The sequence below is a fragment of the Gossypium raimondii genome, chromosome 8 (genome assembly GCF_025698545.1).
Source record: "Gossypium raimondii isolate GPD5lz chromosome 8, ASM2569854v1, whole genome shotgun sequence".
Taxonomy (NCBI): Eukaryota; Viridiplantae; Streptophyta; class Magnoliopsida; order Malvales; family Malvaceae; genus Gossypium; species Gossypium raimondii.
In genome coordinates this window covers 16,886,842-16,896,421 of record NC_068572.1, presented here as the reverse complement: position 1 = coordinate 16,896,421, position 9,580 = coordinate 16,886,842, and positions in this window count along the sequence as shown.

The window sequence follows — 9,580 nt, the reverse complement described above, 5'->3', positions numbered from 1 at the left end:
AACCACTTAAAAGTAGTCAATGTCTTAGCCCCAAAAAATATTAAAAAAGAGTCACGTTGAGTGATTTGATATGTATGGAAGTAACTCTATTATAAGACTCTGCCGACTGTAAGGGCGTGATGTGCGTTTGTAAGTCATGTTAGACACAAGTCAATTTGTATTAATTGAAAAGGAGAGGTATTATTCAGTGTTAACTGTAATTGCGTGTATAAAATTTGTACAAGTCTAAAATTGAGTAGTAACACCTAAGATCCGAATCTGGTCAATCGTGTCGAGTCTAGAGGCGTTACATGTTTGGTATTAGAGCCTAGTTTTAGGCGGTTCTCAAACTGTAAAAAGAAAGAAGCCTTGTATGCATAGTATGCCAAGCCTACCGGAACCCTCGGTTATGCCAAAAATTTCCTTACTATAAAGTTGAAGTAGAAGTAATGTTCAGATTAAAAGAGTAAGATAATCGAGGAGAAAGGAAAGAAGAAGGATCACTTCATTAGGATAAAGTTGTGTTACAATAATATAAAGTAGAACATGACATCTCAGTTTCCTCCCTCAATGGACGGGCTGGGAGGCTCGATTGAAGCATCAACTAGCTAGGGAGAATCTTTAAGGTCGCGCCACCCAAATGCAGGAGCCTTTTCTACACCATCAACTTTAGGTGTAATGGGGGAAGTAGAGACGACTAACTATTTTCATTCCTTTTGAATGGTCTCCCATCCCTCACCTTCAAGATTGTAAACTTTAAAGTTAAGTGAGTCTGTGGAGACATCTTGTAAACACTCGAAGTCCACCTTGCTTAAGTTGAAAGGACCTATGACCACCTGGGCATGGAGAATTAAGCTTGCCCTCCACTTTGGGAGAGCTTCGTTTAGATTTTCCCGAGTATCCTCCTGGTATTTGCTAAATGCCTCTCTTTAAGACTGGCCCAACTGTTCCAACTCTACCTTGTGCCTCTCTTCTTGAGCCCTGTACCTCTCCTCAGAAGTAGGTCTTTTTCCCTTTAAGTGGATAATCCTATCCTTACTATGATTAATCTCAGCCTGAGTGTACCTATACCCACTCCTTAGAGTCGTTAGTTGCCAACAAGTCACTTGAGCGATGATACTTCTGAAAAACATCAACTAATGCATCTTCTTTAAATTTTATGAACTTTTTTAAATCAGCCATTCTCTGTTTATAACTCTGGCTAGCCTCCCTGAAAGCCCCACCCTAGAGGTTGTACTCAAGTGATGAGATTTTTTAGATTTAAGTCATAAGGTGAAACGAATTTTCATTGGAATGAGACTAAAGGTAGGAAGAAGACATCCCTTAACTGTGGTGGCAACACGCTCAATTGTTGCTTGATAATCAAGTCGAGAGGGGTAGAAAAGGATGTAGAGTCCATGAAGCCACGCCAAGGGAAGTTGGTGCTTGACCCTAAGGGAAGGATACTTTGTGGTGAGGAAGGAAGCATAGAGGGTTGAGAAGAGGGGGCTACCCCTGAGAGACTCTCTGGTGGGAAATGAGTGGTTAATTGTCCAGAAGAATGTGAGGCGGGCACAACCCTCGCCTGGCTGAGGTCCCACCGAAGGTAAGCATTTACTATTAGGATCCTGGACACCATTAGCGATCCTAACCCTCTTTTTGGATGATGGCTTACTTGGGGATGCAACAATAGCCTTGTCTTGGCCTTGAGACCCCTTTAGAAGTGAAGAAATATCCATGCCTTGGGGAGAAGATAGGAAAGACCCTGCATCAGTAACAAGTGGATTAGCCTGGCGTGAATATATGTAAATCCAACTTCTTAGGTGTATTCTGCAAATGTAATGCAAGTAGAGAAGGGCTCTTTGATGCGCTCTAAAAAGATATGTGCCAATTTGTTGCCAAAATTATATAACCAAGCTTGAAGAGCCAAGAGTACAGTAGGATCAACCTCTCGAAGGGTAGAAAAATATAGTGTAACAGCTCGTTTTTTAGTGGTGTCAGAAATAATGGTTTTGGGGCCACAAGTTTCGTTAAGAAAATTTGACATTTAAATGGTTAATTAAATAAAAAGGACTAAATCATAAAATGTGTAAAATCTGAGTTCTATTAGTTAAAGGGATCAAATGAAGATGGAAATGAAAGGAAATGGACTTGAATGGTAAATATACCTTTTTTAAAAAGTGTTGGACGGTTAGTGGGGTTATTTAGTTAAAAGTAATGTTTATTAAAATGTAAAATATTATATTATATGTTATAATAGTTAAATAAACAAGAAAAGAAAAGAAAAGATGATTCATTCATCTTTTCCATCTTTTAGTTGAAACAGAAAGATGGGGAAGAGACCTAGTTCACTTCTAGCTTCAAGCAACAATTGGTAAGTCATTTTTTATTGGTTTCTCGTAATTTTTATGTTTTTAAGATTGTGGCAACTAGGTCCAACTAGCCCGTGCCTTCGTTTTTGAAACTGTTAAAGATTTTGAATGTTGCCTTTGATGAACCTTTGTAAGTTTAGATGTTAAATGATGAATTTGAAGTATTAGTTGTTATTTATAAGTATTTTGTTAAGTTATTTTAATGAATTTAATGATTAGGGATTAAATTGTGAAAATAGTAAAATTCAAGGTAAATATTGTGAAATGATGATAAAAATGGGCTAATTATGAACGCTATGAAAATTGGATAGCATGAATTTTTAACTAAAAATGGTAAATTTGCAAGTTTCGGGTTTAAGGACTAAACAACAAAGAAGGTAAAATATTGGGATAAATTTGTAAAATTTTTATGAAAGGACTTAATTATATTAGACATATTATTTAAGTGCTAGAATTGTATTAATTGAATAAAATATTATTATTTATATCCAAAAAATGAATGAAACAGATCTAAACAGAGGAAAAGCTAATGTGTTAGATTAGTCGTCAACCTAGTTTTACAACTGCAATTGTCGAGGTAAGGTCGTACGTATAGAATTATACATGCATATATATACATATAATGTTATTGTTTATTTATGAATGTATATATTTATGATGTTTAATATGTGAACTGGAAATCAAAATATTATATCTGAATATAAGGTGAGAAAGGATTTATTTGAAAACTATTGAATAATTATGAAATATGTTATGTGTGATTTTGGAATGAATATGAATTGTTATAACATGTGTATGGAGATATATGGAAGTGCCTCTGATTCATGAAAATTATAATTTTGTTTAAATGCCCGTTTGGACATAGTAAATGATTAGAATACGATTGGCATGCCAATAGGGTTAGAATGCGCGCTTGTATGAGATTTGCACTTCGGTGCCCCTGTTTGCACTTCGGTACCCCTGTATACACTTTAGTGTCCCTGTTCGCACTACGGTGCCCCTGTTTGCACATTTGTGCCCCTGTCTACACTTCAGTGCTCCTATTATGCATCTAAGATACCTCTGGTGTGGTGTGGTTACCTGAGATCTGAGTCCAGTTACTAGTTCATCGGGCTAAATGTGAATGAAATTTACAAAATTGTATAAATGATAAAGGCTAATGTATAGTCAAGACAGTATTAAATGTTAAATGTTAAATGTTTAATGAATTACTTGATCATATGTGAGTATCATTATATTGATGATTATTCGGTCAAAGATAGATGTTTATACACATATATGCATGAGTTTGGATTGAATTATTATAGTATAGGAAGCATATGATGAACCATTTTAGTACTAATCCAATAAGTGCTTCGTAAATGTATAACATGTATGATTAATTAATTTATTTAGCTTTCATCTTGTTTAGTGAAAGTAAGTGATTTCGGATAATATACTTATAGGAAAGTTTGAAGCAAAAGATGAATTACTAAATGATTATATGCTAAAGGTGTAAGTGTTATGGTAAGAAGAAACATTTACGTAAAATGGTTATATGAAATTCTTATAAGGAAAAATATATACATGTATATGCAAGGCTACACTAATTATCCATGAGAGGTGTAGTGAAAAGAAAATGAAAGTTAGTTTAAAATATAATAAAAATTATGCTTATTTGTTTATTCTATTATGTCAGCAATTAAGTTGTCTTTATACGAACTTACTAAGCATTATTGCTTACATTAGTTGTTTTCTTTTCCTATAGATCATCGGAAGGTTTGATTTGGTTAGCAGCTCGTCAGAGACCTATCACACTACCCAGCAGTGAATTTGATAGTTTTTGAGCATTTTTGGCTAAGGGTTATAATGGTACATATAGGTGGACTTATAATGATGTTTACTTGAATGTTGTTTGATGATTTGGATTGTATAAGTTATTTGGTTTGAAAATTTTGACGCCTTATTAGTATGTGTTAATGTGATTAAGTTATGATGCATGTTTGAATGATTAAAATGATATGTGATGAATTGGTTTCAATATGGTCAAGTTATTGTTTATTTTGAGATGGTATTGAATTAGATGTGTATGGTTGAAATGTGGTAAAGTATACATGTTTAGGTAAGTTTAAATGTTTGCAATTGAGGTGCCTTGAATGGCATATTGGTTGATTGGTTTAAGACTATTGAATTTGGTCATTATATGCAAGTTTTGGTAAGGTTTGATGTCTTGATTATGTGCACAAAAATGGCTGTGTGTCCCCTGTAGGTTCTTTTGCATGCAAGTGAAGCTATTACACAACCTAGCATACGCCCTAGTACACAGGTGTGTGGGCTATTTCGAGAGTTTCACGGGTGAAGACACTAGTTGGGACATAGTTGTGTGTCCCTATTTTGAATGTTACATGGCCTAAGACATGGGCGTGTGTCTCAGTCATGTGAGGGACACGGTCGTGTAACCCCTGTAGTCAAAATTCTGTTTATATGGTAATGCTCCGTAACACTAATTCGGCAACATATATGGGTTAAGGGTGTTGCAGACAGGCTATAACCATTAGGATTTAAATTTTCCAGACAGTGTTGGAATACATTTCTGATTGAAGCCAACGTTGCCAAGTCGAGTGAATTACCCCTCAATCTCTGGTACTGTCTTTCAGCTGCGTAGATATCCTCTAACTGACAAGTTCACAGACACTTTCTCAAGGAAGTGACCACTTAGGAGGAAAACTAAATCCCGCGCCAAGTTTACTCACCATCCTTATGAATTTATCCTTCCCCAAAAGAAAATTTGGGACATCATTTTTGACGCGAGGTCGACCAGGCCTTAAATTAAAACAAACATTACAAACGGTGGCTCCAGTTCTTTGGACCTTGAGAAGAAAGAATCTTTGAAGAACCCTAAACAAAGGACGTTTATTGTATATTTGAAAATCAATAAAGAATGCCACCAAGGTCCACCAAGACATGATTGAGACTAGGCCCAGAGCGATTCTAAAAGAGTTAAATACAATGCAAAAGAAGGGATGAAGAGGTAGATGGAACCCGACCTCTAACAAATAAAGCGGTAAAATAAAGCTTGAGGTGCTATCAGTAAGATGACTCTGATCAGGAATCTAGAAATTGAAAGAAAAGTTTGGGATCCGGAGACCCCGACCTCTCAAGTATCACTCCATTTCCTTTTTAGAAGTGGAATAGTCACACAATTCGACCTCCATTGCCAGAAAAGTCTGGCGGGTAGCTTTTGAACTGGCCTTATGATCACCACTGGCAGTACCAATGTCAAAAGTAAAAATCATGTAGAAAATATGTTCAATAGGTGGTGTCTGCAAGTATATGGGTCAGATTGCAATATAGTTAGAATGAAGTAGGTGAGTGCTCCGAAGATCATACCCAAGGGAGACGAGCACTAAATTAATCATAATCTAAACAGAAACAGATCTAATTAGTACTTTAAATAAATTATATTATGAATAAACATAAATAGAGATTTCTGTGGTGTTTATAATAATAAAAACAATAATATAAATAAAAAAGCATTATGAAATCAATAAGTAAACAATATTAAATCTGAGTATAGGTGATTAGCTCTCTTCAATAATCATAACCAATTGTTGCTTTGGGCTTGTTGTTTAATCAACTAGTCGTTACCCTAGTAGGATCTTCCGATCTTCCACTAGAATAAGGAGTCGGTAAGAACTACTAATATCTCGATCTCACAGTCCAAACCGAATTGGGGATAAGGTGTTCACGGATAGGCCATACCAACTTTTAGTTAACTCCTACCTAAATAACTTCCTAAGGTCGTCAAGCCTACGGTTTATGTTTTTCCTCTCCCTTACAGCAGATCCATTAAGAAAAACCTACAAAATAGTTTAATTAATCATACCTCCACTCATTATTCTCCCATAAAAGGATTAGCTCATCATAGATCTCAGAAATATCTTAAACTTGATATTGAAAATAAACATAAATAATGAATCAAGAAAATAAAGTTTAGAAGAAGCTTGAATCGTATTCAAAATAATGTCAAATCCACACAGACTTGATTGAGTTCCATAGATCAGATCTCCCAACAAAAGCAAATAACAAAACATAAAATAATCCTAAAGCCTTAGAAAAGAGAAAACTAAACTCTAAAACTAGAAATAAAATTATACAATATGAAAAGCTGTCTATAACATGTGTTAAATGAGCCTATTTGTACACTTAGAGTGATTGTCGTCCTTAACCCTAGGTCAACTGTTGCTCTCCTGCATAATGTTTTCTTGTGCAGACCAAAATGCCCTGGCTCGTAATTATTTCTTGTACAGAGTCGATGTCACAACACACTAGGTCCTGTGTCGCAACATCGAAGGCAATATGCTCATTCTTTAGGGGTGTGTCACGACATCCTCAGGCTGTGTCGCAATTGTAAACTCTAAATTGTATAGATTTTTTCTAGCTGTTTATATCACCTTTCTACTTAGAATTTATGTTAATCTCGAGTATTTGGAAATTTAATTGGGTGATTTTTGTTCATATTGAGACAATGGGCATAATTTTAGTAAAGTATGCAATGGATTTATATATTAAATTTTACATAATTTAACTATCTTATGTTACATAGTAATTTTTGTGATTTAATTATTTCAGTGGAACCATTGAATTAATAAGTGTGGGAGCTTATTTAAATCATACATGGACATGAGTTGTACTCCACCTCAGTTGTGTCAAGATAAGTAAATTTGATCCCGTTGAAGTTGTCTTGTTGAGAAGAGCAAGTGTGATAGTTATTTAGGTCATAAAACCGTCTAAGTAGGGGGAAGCAGTCCAATTCAGCTAAGGCATCAAGAGTAGCCCAAATTAGCTTTGGGATAATTAATTTGGAGGTCCCTGTACTTGTGAAAAAATCATAAATCAGCCCCCAACTAATACACAAGAAACTGTCCAACTCCTTGCATGATTTAGGCACGAAATCAAGCATGAATCAAGAAACCACCAACCTCTTCCTCCACATTTCATGGTCGACCAAGAAAGGGAGTATTTCAAGGATTCTCCATGCTATTTTTAGAAAACTCTCTAGCAATCTGTCTATTATAAATACCAGCCCTCATTTCCCATTTCAAGCATCCCTCATTCATTTCTCAAATCACATTCCTCATATCTTTCTCTCATCTTCTCTTCCCTTTTTTCCATGCATTACCTTTCCATTTCTCCACCCCTTTAGGCAGCATTTTCCTTGAGGAAAACCACTCTTGGCCGGCCATCTTGAGGAGCATTTTGTGAAGGAGAAATAATGTGAATTGGAGGATACCACCACGATCTGTCCTCGAAGAATCACGAAAATCATTTTCATTTAGATTTATTTGCATCTAGTTAATTAATTTAATTTTAACATCTATCACTCCAAAATTATTGTGTTTTCTTTACCAACTTGTAAATTCATAATTTTGCAATTATTTGATTAATAGATACAGTCTCTGTGGAGACTATAACTCTTTTTCATACTTATTATTTGATAACGATTGTGTACACTTACACAAACCTACGCGTTACAAGTTTTTGGCGTCGTTGCTGAGGACTGTTACTTTAATTATTATTTGTGAAATTATTTCTTGAATTTGATTTATTTATTTTAATTAATTATTTAATTATTTATGATTTTATTTTCAGGTGTTTATGAGCATAGATCGAATCGTCGATCTACTTCCTATAGACCATGAAATTGAGCGGACGTTTTGACAAAGAAGACGAGAAAGATTTGTTCAAAGACAAGCCGTAAAGATCGACCTTGAAAATCAAAACGATGTTCAAGGGAAGGGAGCTACTAGTGTTCGTAACCCAATCCTTAATGCTAATGATAAGTGCCAAACTATAAGGTAGTATGTTGTGCCACTTTGTATGAGTTAAATACGGGAATTAGGAGATCGAAGATCAAGACACCTTAAGAGGAGCGAAGCAACAGTCCGTAATCAAAGAATAAAAAGAAAAGTATTCGATTTTAAGAAGAAAAAAAGAAGAGAACATGTTTAATCAAAAGTGAAGAGTATAAACACTTTACCGATAGTCAGAAACACTTGCAACACTGGAAACAGCAAGAAGTAACGGAGAAAAGTTTGCCATAGAGAATGATACAATTAAAAGGGGATATTCGTCTAGATGATAAAAGGAGGAAAAAGGGATGGAGAATCAAAAACCGATAAACGAAAGAAAGAAAGAAAGAATTCGAGAGAGGAGGAAACCCAAAATACTATTCGGCCAAAACAAAGAAGAAGATAAAAGATAAAAGGAAAGAGCAGAAAAAGAAAACCTGAGAGGTATACCAAGTCTTAGCAAAATTCGGCACCAAAAGCAAAAAATGAAAAGATTGCAACCCCGAAAACCCCAAAACTGATTATCCTAGTACCTAATGACCAAATTCAGCACACACACTCCTCAACACCCCACTTCCACAATTTTCTCCTAAAATCTATCCCCTTATCCCTCATTGAATCACTCCACCGATTTCTCTTCAACTCCTCAAACAACTCCATTCAAATTCCATTCAAACTCCCCTTAGCTGTGTTTCAGTCCAACTCTACTGCCTACACAGCTCAAGCAGCAAAATAAATACTCAATTGCACACACCTTAGACCTCACAGTTACATAACACGCCACCTTGCCACCAGACCACAAGTTATTTTTGTTTCATAAAACAAGCACTATTATTTATAAGGCCTATATGCCAGTCTCAAGATTCATTTAAGAGAGAAATTAAAAATTCTGCAAAAGCCAAGACTTGAATCCAAGCTTCTCAAACACTCCCATATACCCCAAATCACTTAGCCATTAAAGCAAACAAGAAATCAGTGACAAATCATGCAAAAATTAAAGACTTCAATTTTTGGGGAGTTACAACTCTACTCCCTTAACGAAATTTCAGCCTCGAAATGTACCTGGTTAGAAAAGATGAGGGTATTGTTGACGCATCGCCTCTTCGGGTTCCCACATGGCCTCTTCTGAACTGTGATTACGCCAAACCACTTTGACTAGAGGAATAGACTTCTTCCTCAGTACTTTAACCTCACGATCTAATATCTGCACTGGCTCCACCTTGAAGGACAGATCTGGCCTAACTTAGATCTCCTTGACTAGTACAATATGTATGGGATCAGAGCGACAACGCCTCAGCATGTAGACGTGGAACACATCGTGAATCTGATCTAACTCTGGAGGTAACTCAAGTTGGTAGGCAACCCGTCCTACACGTTTCAGTATATGGTAAGACCCAATGAACCTAGGGCTAAGCTTAC